Source organism: Octopus bimaculoides, chromosome 6 (genome assembly GCF_046866305.1).
Source record: "Octopus bimaculoides isolate indiv1 chromosome 6, ASM4686630v1, whole genome shotgun sequence".
Taxonomy (NCBI): domain Eukaryota; kingdom Metazoa; phylum Mollusca; class Cephalopoda; order Octopoda; family Octopodidae; genus Octopus; species Octopus bimaculoides.
The window spans coordinates 81,348,680-81,367,581 of record NC_142933.1 but is presented as its reverse complement, the minus strand read 5'-3'; the positions used below and the strand labels follow the sequence as shown (position 1 = coordinate 81,367,581).

The 18,902-nt window shown below is 35.2% G+C and overlaps 1 long non-coding RNA gene across 1 annotated transcript; it reads left to right on the top strand.

Annotated features, from left to right (window-relative positions):
* The first annotated feature begins 4,658 nt into the window (after positions 1-4,658).
* On the top strand, positions 4,659-15,922 carry LOC149135287 (uncharacterized). The gene is made up of 2 exons (XR_016242338.1): positions 4,659-11,409; positions 15,284-15,922. It is a non-coding gene; the product is annotated as an uncharacterized LOC149135287 (long non-coding RNA).
* Positions 15,923-18,902: the final 2,980 nt, after the last annotated feature.

Sequence of the window (18,902 nt, the reverse complement as noted above, 5' to 3'; positions counted from 1 at the left end):
TAATTTCTACGAGAATTTTGGTAGTTTTTCTTTCATATTCTAATTACCATCTTTATAGCATCTGGCTGCTATTGGTCTATATTCGTTCATAAAATGAGGCAAATACAATTTGGACTGCATTGTTTTCATGGGAAAAAAAAATGCCCGCTGCAGGGCTTTGTTTTTAATTGATAAATGCCGAGATCAAAAACAGCTGTTTAGCTGAGTTGGCAAGATTATTAAAGGAACAAAAAAAAGTGCTGTCACATCATTGCTTGACCGAGTACAAACAGTCAAATCTCCATCTCAGCCCATTGTTAAAAAAAATCAAAGTTAGCCTGGACAGCAATAAAATTTTAGCGTGTGTAATTAATTACTGGAAGTACATTATTTTGTAACCAGAAATTTTCGACTATGAAAACAGTGAAGCTTAGACAAATGATCCACTAATATTGTAATACGGGACTTCTAGCATTGGCCACACAACAAATTTATTTGCAAAATAGGTAAAATGAATTAAATTAACTTTGTTTTATATATACATGAAACTTATTTTACCAACCCCACCTTCCAACCTAATGAGGTTGTCACAGTCGTTAAACCAAATATTCCTTGAATACTATCCTACCAGCTTAATGGATCATGTAAATGTAAGTTTGATTCCTGGTTCAGTCATCTTTCTACAGTTTCCAACTAAGTCAATAGAAGGACTCTCACATTATCCTGACATGGTTTGAGATTATATATTTCATTTTATACTGAGAAGAAATTGAAATTTGTTTCTATAAATTTTTTTTAGGTCTCTTGTCCAAGATTTGATCTTGGTATTGTAAACTACCAAAGCTACTTGGTCACTTTCAAGTTGAATTCTCATTTTTTACCCTTTAATCTGTACCCTTCACCCTTGCACTTGTGGTTTACCGACTGGATTTGGATTCAATGTGCAGAAAGGACAACTAAATATTGCAAGGTATTAAAAGTTTGATTTTTACTTTTCTACTAACATGCAGTATTAACTGAATAAAGTATCAGTCCTTTGACTACACTGTCCTGAGTTCATATCCTGTTGGCATTTCCTTAGAGAAAGCACTAAATCTCTAACTTCCATTTTAATTTAGTACTTTTAGAGCAGAATTGGGTGGGGGGATGAAACCCTGGTTAAGTGCAAAGTAATTTAAAAGTTGAGCAGCTTGATTAGTTGACTTTGTACTAGGATCAATTCTTGGTGAAGAAGACTTACGAAAAATTTAAATTTCTTTCAGTATAAAATATTCTCTCCTATAGCCTGAAAATGTGTCAGCAAGCAGAATGTGCCTTCATAAATATTGACTGGAAGTTGAAGAAAAAAGGCCAACAAAACAGAATTGACTTGGGATTGAAACTCCATTTTTAACCTAAATAGACTGCAGTTTGAAGTGACTGTAGAAGCTTCAGTCAGCACAGTGTGATGTAACAAAGGCTGTCACCCCCACACTCTAAGGTTTCAACCACAATATATTGTATAGCTTGTGATAGGATTGCTTATATGGGTGGAGACTACTCATCATAAGATACTCAGTTTGCAAAGAACATCATCATTTTATTGCATTCACACAATTTTGCAATAGAATTCTAGAATTTTTATTTTCTGAATTCTTGAACAAAGCAAAAAAAAGTCGTGTTGCTGTTTAATCCATAAATATTGGGTTGTCTGGAAGGTTCGTGCCGATTTATAGTAACTTTACCTTTCGACTTATTTGCCATGGAACCACCTCAATTCTGGGAAGAGGGTATTTTCAAGTTAAAGGAAAGATGGAGACACATTGTGCAACAAAATGGTTCATATTTGGTTGATTAAAAATGTAATGGCAAGTATTTGTTGACCTTTTTTTTTTTTTTCCCCCTTTAAAAATCGGCAAGAACTTTCCGGACAACTCAGTATAATGCGAGCTATTTGTCAGGAAAAACTTACAACTGAAAAGAGTTGATTCTGTTCACTTGATGTACATCAGAAAGTTACAAACCTATCATAAGAACCTGAGTGTAGCAAGCAGCATAATGCATCCAGAAAAATGTCAGTAAAACTGAGAGTAACAACTAAGATAAAAATGATGTCCCAGGTGCACAAAATCTGTTTAAAAAATACTGCACAAGAAAAAATAAACTGTAGGCATGGGTGTGTGGTAAGAAGCTTGCTTTCCCAACAACATGGTTCCAGGTTCAGTTCCACTGCTTGGCACCTTGGACAAAGTGTCTTCAATAGCTTTGGCTGACTGAAGCCTTGAGTGGATAGCAAACAAGTTCAATAGAATAAGTACCTGGCTCTTAAAAACAAGAAGTACTGGTGTTGATTCATTTGACTAGAAACTTTCTTCAAGGTGGTGCCCCAGCATGGCTGCAGTCTACTGACTGAAACAAGTAAAAAAGATAAAAGTTGATGACATAAATATCTAAATTCAAGACTAAAAGCATTAAAAACACTGGGATTAATTGATTTTATTATTCTCCACCCCTTAGACATATAGTGATGGTTCAGGAAATGTTCTTAATACCAAGTCACTGAAGACCCAGCTTTCCAGATCATACTCAAATAAACACTAGACAGATCCTGTCATACAATGCAACACAACAATTCCACAATGTTGTTACTGCTTTAAACAGCAAGATATTCAGTTCATACCCCATATGGTACTTATTTTCAGTCAGGTGGACTGAGCCAATTTTAGAATTAATTAGTATACAGTGTTGTTGGTGGTGACAGGCTACAAACCACTGACCACTTAGCTGAGTGTCTTCTACACTATTCACTAAGCCCTCAATGTTCTCACAAGTGACTGAAAATTAATGATATATTACTAAATACTTCTAGGAGAGACATGTAAGGACAATGGATGTTGCTTACTACTTAAAATGTATTTTAAGTTTGTCAGTCCTAGTTGAGTAGACCTTTAGTCAAAATCATTCCAGCTATGACAATACCAGTTTTTTATTTTTTATATTTTTCTCAGAATTAATTAATGTAAGTAGGGCTATGCCATCAAATGCATTTTTCCTTTTGATGAGATGATAGCATGTGACTTGAGGGAAATTTGACTGCTATTTTCAGCATGGTGAGTGAACATGTACAGGCTCCTTGATTCATGGTAGTCTGTATTAGAGGAAAGTGAAAGACTTGAGAGAATCTGCTAGATTTCATCTTAAAACATTGAACTCTTAAATGAGATGACATGACATCAACACACTTAGGGAGCTGATGATGTATCAGGTCAGCCCTGACCAAGCAGTCGTATAGCTTGTAGATGACTGGCAAACCATAGATCCATTTTCTCATCCTGTACCATGTCTTTGTCCAGCTGACAGTTACAATATTTGATCAGAAATTCAATGTTAAAAGGCAAAGACATAAGGGTACAGTGTGACAGTATGAGTATAGCAAAGAAGCCTTTATGCAGGCTTGCAAGAAATTGATTCCAAATCTCCAAACACTTCTCTACCAATACTTATACTGGTAGGTCACAGAAATTTGTCGGGATTTTCTACTTGGTATTCCATCACGTGTCTAAAAAGCAGTGAAATTCATTCAAATTTCAAAAATTTCAGGCAAGACTGCTTCCCAACAACCTGGTTCCAGGTTCAGTCCCACTGCATGGCACCTTAGGCAAGTGTCTTCCACTATAGCCTTGGACCAACCAAAGCCTTGTGAGTGGATTTGGTAGATGGAAACTGAAAGCAGCCCATCAAATATCTGTGTGTCTGTGTTTGTTTGCCCCCACTGCTTCACGACTGGAGTTGGAGTGTTTATATTCCCATAACTTAGTGGTTCAGCAAAAGAACTGATAGAATAAATACTAGATTTAAGAAATCAAAACCTGGGGTTGATTTGCTCGACTACAACCCTTCAAGACAGTGCCGCAATATGGTTGCAGTCAAATGACTGAAACAAGTAAAAGATAAACAATAGTTGTTGGGGAAGAATTGAGATAGGAAAAAAAACCCTGTGATAGAAAATATTTTTTGTGCTAATTCAAATAACATTGGAATGGTTTAAAATACTTGAAAAATAAATTCATCTGACAAACCGATATCATCATCATCATAATCATTTAAATATACATCTTTTCATACTTGCATGGGTTGAATGGAATTTATTGAGACAGATTTTCTATAGCTGGATGCTCTTCCTATCTTCAAACTTTACCTGTGTCCAAGCAATATCAGACATGTTTTTTGCAGAATATTGAAATGTTTACAACTTTATGCAATGTCAAGGCAGAGGAGACACCAACATGCATATACATACACCTATATATATATATATTATACATATATATTTATATATTATATATATATTATACATATATATATTTATATATATATATTATACATATATATATTTATATATATATATATTATACATATATATATATGTATATATATATATATATATTACATATATATTATATATATATGTGTATATATTATATATATATATGTATATATATCATATATATATATATGTGTATATATATATATATATTATATATATTATACATATATATATATATATATATATTATACACATATATATATATTATACATATATATATATATATATGTATATAATATAGATATATTATATATAATTTTGCCCAAGATGGCATACAATGGGACTGAACCTAAGACAATATGGTTAGGTTGGGAATTACACTTCTTAACCACATAGTCATGTCTGTGCTTATATATACACAGGGGGAAAATTAATACTACCAGAAAAGAAGACAGGATACTCATAGCTAGAAGACTGGTATAACAATGTGTATTTGACACAGAAATATTTATCACATGTATAAACATTGCCAAAGAATGACTGGTTATGAATCTGTACAAAATGGAGATAAAATACAATAAATACACCCAAAATGGTCTCTTACAAAATATTCCCACAAACAACAACAATGCTTGAAAATAATCCAGGAAATATACAATGGTAGCGGAAATTGTCAGTGAAACTGGTAATAACAACAACAATGATAATGATGATGATGATAATAATAATAATAATGATAATGCTTTATGTTTGATTAGAATACATTTAAAAATAAACACTTTGCACATAAAAAATAAACTGTAAAGATGACAAAAATTTCTCGATTCCACAGTGCCATACTAAAGGCATCAAAAGCACCATGGAATTAAACGATTTTATCATTTTGCCCACCCCTCCTTGACAGTCATGTAGTTGATGATCCAGGAAACATTCTTGTTATCAGAACACCAAACACACAGCATTCCTGATCAAGACTAGACAAACTACTTTTTACAATGTGGTGGTTAGTTTTATTATATATAAATTAGAACTCGCATTCAGAATGTAGATGTCACAAATGACATTTGTAAGCCTATAGGAAATGAGATTACAATAAAAATGCAGGACTTCAAAATAAAACACCAGCAACACTAAGTACATTATTATAATGACCACTGAACTCAACAAATTTTTTTCATTCTCTCTCTATTTCCTCTTATACCTTTCTCTCAAAGAGCATAGGCTCAAAATGTAAAAGACTTTACCATTCTTCCCGAGCATCAAACTAATGCACTTGCTTGTTGTTCCTACACCTATCTTCGTCTTTGTTTTTCTATAAATTTGAATTATATATATATATAAGTGGACAAATGAAAGAAAGGGCACTCAACACATTTATTGGGAGTTACATGTATTATTCAAAACAGTTTGATTTGGATTAAGAGCTACTTCAAGGTTTGAAGCCCCCTGACAGAGCCTCTCCTCAGGCCGGTGAGAATATATGTATACATACACACATACATACATACACACACACACACATATATATATATAGAGAGAGAGATAGATAGATTATTTTAGAGGTAAAATAAAAACCAAGGCAGAACAAGTATCCCAGGTCACTTAGAATAATTTAATTAGGGTAAGGTAAATGACCTGAGATACTCGTTCTGCCTTGGTTTTAATTCTTCCTCTAATATATACATGTTATAATGGAACCCTAAAATGGATTCTTAGAGCCAGCCTTAGCTGTGATCTTGGAACCTAATAGTCAACCAGCTTCATTTAGATCACAAGTGAACTAAACCCCTTATATTCTTTATATATATGTGTGTATATATATATATATATATATATTTCTTTATTGCCCACAGGAGGCTAAACATAGAGGGGACAGACAAAGGGATTAAGTCGATTACATCGATTTCAGTGTATAACTGATACCTATTTAACTGACCCTGAAAGGACAAAAGGCTAAATTGACCTCGCCAGAATTTTGAACTCAGAACATAGTAGCAGACAAAATACCACTAAGCATTTTGCCCGGTGTGCCACTGCCAGCTTGTCGCCTATATATATATATATATATATATATATATACAGGCACAGGCATGGCTGTGAGGTGGTAAGAAGATAGCTTTCCAACCACATGGTTTCAGGTTCAGTCCAACTGCATGCCACCTTAAGCAAGTACTTTCTACTACAACTCCAGGCCAACCAAAATCTTGTGAGTGGATTTGGTAGACAGAAACTGAAAGAAATCCGTCAAATACATATATATATGTGTATGTGTGTGTGTCTGTGTTTGTCCACCTACCATCACTTGACAACCAATGCTGGTGTGTTTAAGTCCCCATAACTTAGTGGTTTGACAAAAAGTTAGATAGAATAAGCATTGAGCTTACAAAGAATAAGTCCTGGGGTCGATTTGTTCAACTAAAACCCTTCAAGGTGGTGCTCCATCATGGCCGCAGTCAAATGACTGAAACAGTCAAAAGAATAAAAGAATGTGTGTATATATATATATATATATCATCATCATCATCATAATTTTACTTTTGTTTTCCGTGCTAGCATGGCTTGAATGGTGTGATAGAATCCATTAGTTTGCTGGAGGATGACATTTTGTTACACACGCATGCACACTCACACACACATACACACATCCTCATCATCATCATCACTATTCTTCCATCACCTTACCCATCCCAGCTACAACACTTTTTAGCATTTTCACAAGCATCATTATAAAGGGAGATTTCAATGCCTGCAAAATCTCCTGGTTTTCAAACAATACAGATAATAAAAGAGGTAACATAACATGTTAAAACTAAACTCCCTTTATATTTTAAACAATTCGCACAAACATACACACATACAAACCAACTGTAAGAGCCCAGACATCATATTCTGTGCCAAAACATTATGCTTAAAAATGATGAGGTAACTTCCATCAAGAATAGCAGCAATCCTGAGAATTAATAACATAATCAATCACCTTTTGTGAATATATTGTTAATTCTTTGTGATTTTTTTGAAGTTTGTAAAAATGTTTTTTGTTTTCATCATTGATGTGTGATTGTGTTGTGATGATTTGAAGAAAGTTAGGGAAGAAATACACATGCAAGAAAATAATTTTAGATATATCCAAAAGGCATATCTCACAAGCAATGTAACAAAAAATCTAACTCCAGTTATACGGAAGATACAGCCAATATCATAGAAACCTGACCCAACCTCAAACACAGTATACTGAAGCGACACAAAAATGAAATAAACTTCAAGCATAATATATTAGGAAACTACACACAGATGAAATAAAACTTCAAACATATTACAATGAATTTACTCTCAGGCAAAATAAGCTTGTAACAGATACACCAAAACCACATACAACTGAAATAAAACTAAACATGAAAATAAAAAAGAAAAGAACTATTCAGAAACTAACCAACAATCTGTATCCAACATAAACCACAAAATTAACACTAAAACACTACACAGAGTAATTAGCAACATCAGCAGTAACAATTACACCATGATACAATTGCAATGTCAAATACTATACCCATTCTGCAAAACTAAAAAACCTTATCAACATTTCTTGAAAATCAACCATTAAAAAAGAAACACTAAAACAAAAATAAATATACTTTCCACCAAAACCATGATTTTCTCCACTTCTTGACTTCATCAGACACATGAAAGGCAAAAAATCTAAAGATTATCAGGGCCAGATAAAATTAAAAACGTAAACCTAAAAGACAAAGGCTGAAGAAATCACTGTACTTACTAACATTTACAAATACTCTTACAATGAGTGAGTCTCTGTATGGTTGCTCAACCTGCTAGATATAGCAGCTAAATCTCCCTCAAATCACATTCTGCCATTTTACAAAAGCAGAGAAAAGTTACATTAGATTATGCATTCCTAGGCATCCTAAAAATAACCAGATGGGTATGGCTTGAGTGCTTTTGACCATAACAACAATTATTTGTAACAATAATGCCAAATTCTCAGGCTCTGGAATCTGAGAAAAATTAAAAAGCCCAACAAAAATTCATGTGAAAACTTTATACAAGACCATCACTTCCTATATACATCATCAAATATTTTAGAAAGGCACAGATTCTTGTCTCAGCAACTTTCAGTGTCAGTAGTCCCTGTCACTACATGAAAACTCCTTTTCAAACAGCCAGACACACAAACAACAGTGTAAAACACAACTACAACAACCTAAAAGCATTGTCTCTCTTTCCCACCCAACCCAAACAAGTGTAAGGAACACATATACAGAAATAGCTTCACTGACCCCAATCACCATTTTAGGATGCACACTTCCAGCAATAAGTGCTGAGAAGCAACAACTGTTGTGCTCCATCTGAGTCTACTTTACTCATTCTCACTGTGGCTACCACCAGAATCTACTGTCATATAGGAATTAACTGGACAATGGGGGAAAGATGATATATTAGCTCCATGCAAATATGGTAAAATATGATACATTAACTAAAATGATGTTGAAGAACCAGCAGATGTTCTTTTAGTCAAAGAAAAAATAAATGTGAGATTTTCTTCTTATCTAAGAAACCATCATTGGTATTAATTTTGTAGTCAGAAGCTGGATTTTCCTTTAGTGAGTTCATATCTTGATAAGCACATATGACCTTGCCTGATTACTCCAGATGAGTTCTCTAGCGAATAATTCTGATTGTTAGAACCACATTTATAAATACACAAATGGTTACATGTCTAAAATGGTTACTTGTCTCATCAACAAATGTTTATTAACCCACAGAAAGAAAGCCTCTTTATAGCTGCACAGTGTACTCAATTGAGGGAGCCACTATTTTGTCACTCAACCTGCAAGAAGCAGCACGCAAATTCCCCTCAAATCAGACCATGCTGTTTTATATTTATTTCTTTTTAAGTCATGGCTTTGATAGAGGAAGAATGGCATTGTGCCCATGAAGCATTTTTGCAGGAGTTCCAAGACCATTTAAATGGAAGAAAGAAACCATGACTCATGGGTTATTATCAGACAGCTAGCCTGGTCTAAACACTTGCAAACAAATGGACATCACTAAAAGTACAAAGAACCAAGTGTTGGTCTTAAACCAGACACAGGTGAGCCTAAGACACAGAGAAAAGGGATACATCATCATTGTTGTCACTTAATGTCCATCATCCATGGTGGTATATGTTGAATAGTTTGACAGGAGCTGGCAAGTCAGAGGACTGTACCAAGGCCTACTGTCTGTTTTGGTATGATTTTTATGGCTGAATGCCTTTCCTGATGCCAACCACTTTACAGAGTGCACTGGGTACTTTTTATGTGGCACCAGCACCAGCATACATTGGCTAATATAGCTCAAGATACACAATATCTTAAGGTATGTGGTGGTCATGAATGGAATGTTTTTGGTCATCAGTTTGCTTAGTCATGCAGGCTTAGGGCTGAACAACAATAATCTGCTTGATCTAACTGACAATTCTATTTCAATGACTTCCTTACATTATTTTAATCATTTATCCTTCAGATTACTCTGTCAACTGTAATGCTTCTTTATTCACATTGTTTTGAATTAATCATGTGTTATCTCATAGCTTCAAGATTTTGATGATATGATTGTTTATTTTTAGAATAACATTGTCGCGTAGATGTGAGAAGCTGGATGTGGTCAGTTTGGATATGATACAGGTGGAATATTTTGGTCAGATATGACCAGTTTAAATGTTAGAGGGTTAAACATATTTCAGATTTTATGCTCATAATGAAGAGAGAATGATAACAATTAGAATATCAATCAAACGATGAAACCAAGAGGATGATGAGTGACACTGTCATAAAAGCAGTGTCATCCATTTTCAGTGTTCTCTGAGAACATATCTTGCCATGGGAAAATGTTACTTTGTTTGGAAACAGGTGACAGTTGGTGATAGAAAGGGCATCCAGCCATAGAAAATTTACCTTAATAATCTGTCTGATTGATGCAAGCATGGAAAAATGGATGTTAAAAAGAGAATGATGATGACGATGACAATCACGATGATGATGGTAGTGGTTGTAATGGTGATGTTGAGGAGGAGGAGAAGGAAGAAGGCATACAAAAGTCTTGGAACAACCCTTTCTGCCAGACCAAACTGAAAAAAAACAAACCAAAGAAATAGCAGATATGATGGGCATCATAACTGCTATTTCTTTCATATTGTATTCACCAGTGATATAATATAGGTGCTGGCATGATGTATGGTTGAGCAATTTGCTTCCTAAGTACATGGTTTGAGGTTCAGTTCCACAATGCAGCACCCTGGGAAAATGCTTTCTACTATGAAGGTGCTGGAGTGGTTGTGTGAGTGAGAAGTTCACTTCCCAGCTATGAAGGGGGGGGGGGGTTGTTGAAAAGTTTCTGGTTTTAAGGGCATCGAGAAAAGCCTAGACAGAAGCTCAACCTTTTGAATTCTTTTACAAGGCTTAGAAAAGTTAAAGGACCACTGCAATAAATTTGAATCTGAGAGGGGAATATGTTGATAAAATCATAATTAACTGATCCTCCTATATTTTCTTTTACCTAAAGCCAGGAACTTTTCAGCACCCCTTGTGTGTAGTTTAGGTTCATTCTCACTATGTGGTACTTTGGGCAAGTGCCTCCTATTATAGCCCCAGGCAGCGATCTTACGATACGAGTCCTAAATATTGGCCTTTTCCGTAAAAAGTGTCTTCGGCGATCTTTACCAAAGATTGGCCTTTTCCGTAACACCTGCACGATCTTCACTACGGTGTTAGGGTTAGGGTTTTAGTGTCAGGGTTAGGGTTAGGGTTACGGTTACGGTTAGGAACAGAATTCCCTAACCCAAACCCTAAAACCTAAACCCTAACCCCTTCAAAATAAATCGCGCTCTCTGTATGTCTTTCACTTTTATGACGTCGTTTCTCTGTTTCTCTCCAACACTTACGGAAAATGCCGATATTTAGGACTCGTACCATAAGATCGCCCCCCCAGGCTATAATGAATGAATTTGGTTGATGGAAACTGAAAGATACCATCATATCTGTATAACAACTAAAATTTGAAGTCTGTTTTTCAGTATGCGTGTTTTCTATTTTTAGACTAAACAATGGTATGATAAATATATAAAATGGGTATGTATCATTTCTTTTTTCCCAAAAGCAAAATTTGTGTTTCCCCCTGTCCAAATTTTCAGTTTCACTTAAGTTTGACACGCCTAAACATGTACAAACTCCACCCGCCATCAGTAAATATTTTATTGTTTTTCAGTAAGTTGATCAACAATAAAAAATAATACATGCATGTATGTTTATATTAGGTTGGTACATAATTATTGTGGCTTTTTTTCAATAAATTTTATTCAATAAAACATTTAACAACATTTAACAAAAACATCTTTAAATGGTTATTCCGACCGGCTGCCAAGCAAATGGGAAGCAGTAATTGAAGTAGATGGTGAATATGCTCTGGAATAATTATTTAAAGCGTTTTTTGTTAAAAGTTGTTATTGTTTTTGTTGAATAAAATTTATTGAAAAAAAAAGCCTCAATGATTATGCACCAACCTAATATATATTATATATATATATATATATATATATACATACACACACACACACACATACTCTCACACACACATATATAAATGTGAGTGTATGTGGTTATGTGTGTTTAACCCAGAAAATCTCTGAAATGGCACACCCTTGAGAAAAACAAATTTGATTTTTGAAATCTGTATCTCAAAGAAAAGGTCTTCCATAAATAATAATAAAAATTATAATTTACTATGAGAAATAGCTTAATGTTTAGATCAACAACTCTCTCACTCTCTATTTTTCGCTACCAATGTATCTCTCTCTATATATTTATCATACTCTTTGACACTCACTCTCTCTGTATATGTATTAACTCTCACACATTGCATTCATTTTGTTTAAAATCTCTTCGAATGTTTACTTTGATTTCATCACGACTATTACGCACAAATCTTGTTACTGATTGAATAAAAATTATCAAATTTTAAACCTCTGTAACATTTTTCTAAACTTTTTCTGGAATAATGAATCCCAAACTCAAATTCAGCATAAAAAAGTACATCAATATACAAAATTTGAAAATTTTCACTTAATCTTAAAATTTCAAAATTTGTGACAGCAACAGAAAAGATCTCCCTCGGTCTCTTTCATTTTTCACTTTTCTCGTAGTAAACTTTCATTCTCTCACTACCACATTCTCTATAAAAGTACAAGGTGGTACCAAAAGGTTCCCAAACTAGTTATGTTTAATAAAAAATAACTTATTTACCTAAGTTTTAATTTTATCTCCTCCAAAATAGCCACCTTGGGCAATAATATATCAGTCCCAGCATTCTTGCTATTTTTGGAATCCAAACTGAAAGTCATTTTCTGTAAGCAAGTCAAGGACCTTCTATGATTCACACTGGATCTTGAGAACAGTGTTAAAAGGGTGACCTTAGAGCTGCTTTTTCATCTTGGGTAAGACAGGAAAGTTGACAGGTGCTAAATCTGGTGAATAGGGCAGGTGTGGAAGTGACACTGTTGTTTTTGGCTGGAAACTCATGAGCGAGGAGAGCTCAATGAAAGGGTGCATTGTCATCGTGAAGGATCCAATTCTTTGCACTTCACACATCTGGTAGCATTCGCCAAATGTCCTCCCTCAAATGCTTCAGAACATTACAGTAGAATTCTCGATTGATGGTCTGGCCCCAGGGAATGAATTCTCAATGCACAATACTACATTTTCAGACACTTATGGCAGATTTTCCAGATTGCTCATCGTCTTCCAGGGACATTCTTCTGCTTATGAAGTGCCCACACCACTTGAAACATTGCGTATGACCCATTGCCTTGTCACCGTAAGTTTGCCAAAGCATGCTCAATGTCTCTGTAGCAGACTTCCCAAGTTTGGCACAAAATTTCATGTTGGCTTTTTGTTCATGGACAAAAATCATGGACTACAGCATACACATGATCAAAAAAACACAAATTTCACAACTTGCAAAATACAGAGATATCACTCAGCACACTGCTTCATGAAGGTCACTGCTAGCTCTCACTGGACATGTAACTGTGTGCTGCCATCTGTTGGCATGCTACAGAACTTATCTGGGGACGTTTTGATATCACCTCATATATTGCTCATGCTAAGTGTGTGCATGTTTGTCAGTGTGTGTGTGTGTATGCATTTGTATAAAGAATTGTATTAAGGCAACACAGTGATTTAAAAGAGGTAGGTAAATGGTAATTCATTTTCATAACATACTTTTCTGTTAGTAAATATGTTTTTTGTTATACACACATGCACACACATAGCCTCACTTGATATGTGGAGTGGGGGATTAGAAATTTAAATTATAAATGTTTTTGTTGTTGTTTACATACCAGTAACATCATCATTCCAGAAAATATGTTTATGGGGGGGGGGGGGGAATATTCTTTTCTACTCTAGGCACAAAGCCCGAAATTTTGGGGGAGGGGGCCAGTCGATTAGATTGACTCCAGTACATAACTGGTACTTCATTTATTGACCTTGAAAGGATGAAAGGCAAAGTTGACCTCAGTGGAATTTGAACTCAGAACATAAAGACAGATGAAATACTGCTAAACATTATGCCTGGTGTGCTAACATTTCTGCCAGCTCACCGAAAAATATCAATATATGTCAGAGTGACATAGAAACGAGTAAGGTAGCAGATGGTCGTAGGATCTGCTAGAAACAACAGCTAAATCTTCCTTAAATCATCATCATCATCATCATCATCGTTTAACGTCCGCTTTCCATGCTAGCATGGGTTGGACGATTTGACTGAGGACTGGTGAAACCGGATGGCAACACCAGGCTCCAGTCTAATTTGGCAGAGTTTCTACAGCTGGATGCCCTTCCTAACGCCAACCACTCAGAGAGTGTAGTGGGTGCTTTTACGTGTCACCCGCACGAAAACGGCCACGCTCGAAATGGTGTCTTTTATGTGCCACCCGCACAAGTCAGTCCAGGGGCACTGGCAACGATCTCGCTCGAAAATCCTACAGGAGCCAGTCAGGCGGTACTGGCAACGGCCACACTCAAAATGGTGCATCTCATGTGCCACCCGCACAAGAACCAGTCCAGGGGCACTGGCAACGATCTTACTTGGCTTGCCGGGTCTTCTCACGCACAGCACATTTCCAAAGGTCTCGGTCAGTAGTCATCGCCTCGGTGAGGCCCAATGTACGAAGGTCTTGCCTCACCACCTCAGCCCAGGTCTTCCTGGGCCTACCTCTTCCACAGGTTCCCTCAACTGTTAGGGTGTGGCACTTTTTCACGCAGCTATCCTCATCCTGCGTGAAAAAGTGCCGTCACACAATTTACACCTGAAAATTATTTTGAAATTATAAACAGAAACAAATTGCTGATTTAGACTGTCCATATTTTAAAGCTATGATTAAAAATAAAATCTGAAGAAAAAAGACAAAATTTTAGGTTTTTATGGAGGGGCAGGGTTAAAGAAAAAGTTAAAAAAAGATTTCATTATATATATATATATATATATATATATATATATATATATATATATATATATATATATATATATATATATATATATATATGTATATACATATATATATGTCCACATATATATATATACACACACACACACACATACTCATGCATACACTTATGCTCTGTCTGACACAGGCACTTATGTAAATTAAGCAATGTATACTCTGTATAATATATGTATACATACATACACACACATATATATATATATATAATGTATTTATGAATAGATGAACCGATCTATTTGTGTATCTATGTAAAGATATACAGATGTAAATACATATGTATTTATATATACATGTATGTGCATAGGCAGATAATATTTAGATTGAAATTTCCCCCATTACAGGAAAATTACTTTCAGTTTATTTATTTCTGCCTTTGACCAGTTATTGTGTCTTTCACTTTTATTCATTGATATTCTGCTCAATTTGTTTCACTTTTACAGAGAGAATAATGGTTTCTACTTCAGTTACAAGGCCAGCAATTTTATCAACCCCCAGAATCATGATAAGTTACTTAGTGGGATCATAAGTCAACATGTAAAGAGCTGGAAGAAATATTGATTTCAAATTTTAGCACAAGGCCAACAATTTGTGGGGAAGGGGAAAGTCAATTACATTGGCCCCAGAGCTCAACTGGTACCTATTTTATCAACCCCAAAAGGATGAAAGGAAAAATCAACCTTGGCAGCATCTGAACTCAGAACATAAACACAGATGAAATGCTGCTAAGCATTTTACCTGGCAAGCTAACAATTCTACCAGCCTTCCACCTAAAGAGCTGGAAAAAATATGAAAATCATTTCAAAATTTTTCAGATTTAAAAGTCTTTCTCTATGTATGTATCATTTATGTTAGTAATAAGATTGGTTGAAAGTTGAAAAGTAACTTTATTTCATAATTTTTTCCATCTTAATTCTTAATTTTTCCAGTCTTTACATTTTCTAAAGAGATGCATAAACATACATACTCAATAAATACACTACTGTACAACCACTTACGTGGATACATACAAATATACACACTATACATAGGTCTCAGTACACAGAATGCTACAAGAATCTATAAATATACTTTTCCTTTCATTCTTTTACTCCTTTACTTGTTTCAGTCATTTGACTGCAGCCATTCTGGAGCACTGCCTTGAAAAGTTTTAGTCGTACAAATTGACTCCAGGACTTGTTATTTTTTAATGCCTAGTACTTTTTCTATCAGTCTTTTTACTGAACTGCTGAGTTATGAGGACATAAACGCATTAATACTGGTTGTCAAGTGGTGATGATGGGGTGGACAAACACAGACACAAAGACAAACACACTTACGTATACATACACATGATGGGCATCTTTCAGCTTCTGCCTACCAAATCCACTCAAAAGGCTTTAGTCAGTCCAAGGCTATAATCGAAGACACTTGCCCAGGGTACCATGTAATGAGACTGAACCCAGAACCATGTGGTTGGGAAGAAAGCATCTTACCACACACACACAAAGCAATAATATGAAATAAAACAAAAGGTGTCCTAGCTACAACCATCTATTTTTTTCTTTCCAAGATGCCTTTCCTATCACCTACTATGTTACAGTATGGACTGCATGCATTTTATCAGGCCACTGGCCCCACAATGTGTATCACCAACTGGACTAAAGAGTCCCCTCTGTGTTGTCTTCATTCAGTTCTTCCAGTCAAGTAACTGAGGTCCTTCACTAACAGCTCATGGATTGTTAGTTTATAACATTTTTGTGCAAGCTAGAAACACTCTTAATTCCTATTGAATAAAAACATCCCTTAAGTTGTTCATGAGATGTCACAATAAAACATATATAGTGTATTTTAGGAAATTTCAAATTCTGTTCATATTCTGGAAGTTCACAAACCAGACTCCTCCAACTAGAGTAGAACTTGAGACCAAATAAACTGCCACTATTGGTTACAGCAATGAGGGTTCCAGTTGATCTGATCAACAGAACAGCCTGCTCGTGAAATTAATGTGCAAGTGGCTGAGCACTCCACAAACACGTGTACCCTTAACATAGTTCTCAGGGAGATTCAGTATGACACAGAATGTGACAAGGATGGCCCTTTGAAATACAGGTACAACTCATTTTTGACAGCTAAGTAGACTGGAGCAACATGAAATAAAGTGTCTTGTTCAAGGACACAACATGCCACTGGGAATCAAAATCATGATCTTGTGATCACGAACCAAATACCCTAACTACTAAGCTATGCACCTCCACAGACCATATATATTATTATGGGGCAACATGAACAAGTCACCATGACAACATTGACCACAACTGGAAATTGTTGGGCCAAAGAGTTAACAAATAAGTAAAATGGATTGACAAAGAATTCAACCTGCATAGCAGAATCTGTTTACTGGTAAGTCGTTACTACTTTTCAACATTTATAATCAGTCTACCTAACTAGAAACCTAGAAACCTCGTACTAAACCATCTAGAAAGCTGACCTGCTATTGATTAACCTCTTATCTCAAGGAAGACATACCTTCCATCTATCTGTTTAACACTGCAGAAACTGGAGATAAAAACCAGTCCAGTGAGTCATGTAAGCTCAGGGAAGGGATTTATCTTTAGCTCAGATTACGCTTTACTGGCTTCTTAAATATAATTCTTACCAAACAAAAATGTTTTTATTATGTCAACAGCTGGAATATTTTGTTTTGTGTTAAACCAGAGCAAAGTTTCACTCCAGGATGAAGATTGAAATTAATGTTTCAACAACAAAATTTGCTTGGTATATTTTTAATCTTCCAATTTAGAAATTTTTCTTTCTTACATATGTTTTTTTGTTTGTTTAATGGAGCTACAAAATCAACAAACAGAATCAGTATTTTTTAGTTAAAATTTCAACAGCAGTATAATTTTTACACTTTGTTCAATCTCATCCTATGTTGTTTTGATTAAACAAAGGTAATATCCAAAGTGGCCTGGGGATTTAGCTTCCCACACCTGTAGTCAGAGTTCTATTTCTTTATATCTAAAGAATTACAGTGCTTGTGACCTCAACTGCATTACATGTAGCATTCCTGAAATTAATACGCAACAATATTCTCCTCTTCCGATTTTATTGTCCATCATACATTCAACATATCTTACCCAGGATTTCCTTTCTCACTGAGCTTTACTCTTTTCATCAGCTTGGTTTTACAGCTTCCCAGTGGGTGGTGGAAGAGAAGTAAGAACTTAAGACCCAGAGAACAAGTTAAACGTGTATCAGTAGAAAAAGTCTACCTTGAAATTGTGGAGCGAAGAAAAGACAATAATAAAGTGTGTATATATATACCAACATCATCATCACCATCATTGTCATCGCTGTCGTCGTCATCGTCATCATCATCATCATCATCATCATTTATCATCATCATCATCATCATTTATCATCATCATCATCGTCATTTATCATCATCATTTATCATCATCATTTATCATCTATCTTCCATGTGTTGGACAGTTTGCCAGGATCTAACAAGCAGGAGGACTGCATCGAGCTCCATTGTCTGCTTTGATGTAGTTTCTGCAGCTGGATGACCTTTGCTAACCCTTCTACAGAGTATGCTGGGTGTTTTTTCTCATGGCACCAGCATTAATGAGATCACCAAGAAAGTTGCAAGATAAAGAAAAGGCTCCACCCCTGGGGATTATTAACAGGGAGAGTAGAAAAATATGAAAATACATCAATACATGTGAGAGTGACAAAGAAACGAGGAAGGTGGTTGTGGGATGTGCTAGAAACAACAGTTAAATCTCCCTTAAATCACACACCTTTTTTGTCTGAAAATAATTACAATTTCTTTTTTTTATCAAAAAGGCTTCTCCCATGGTTTTTACATTTGTAGCTCCCAAAAAATTGACAAAATTGGTCCGGATGGGGGTGGTGAGGTGGGTGAAGTAAAAAAAATTATCATAAATTTTCAAAATATTTTTTTCATAAAAAGATTCCTCACCACCATCGTTTCAAAAGCTATGAGTAAAAAGCAAAAATTGGAAAAATCCCCATCAAAGTAGAGAAAAACCAACTTATGTGGACATCCTGATCTGA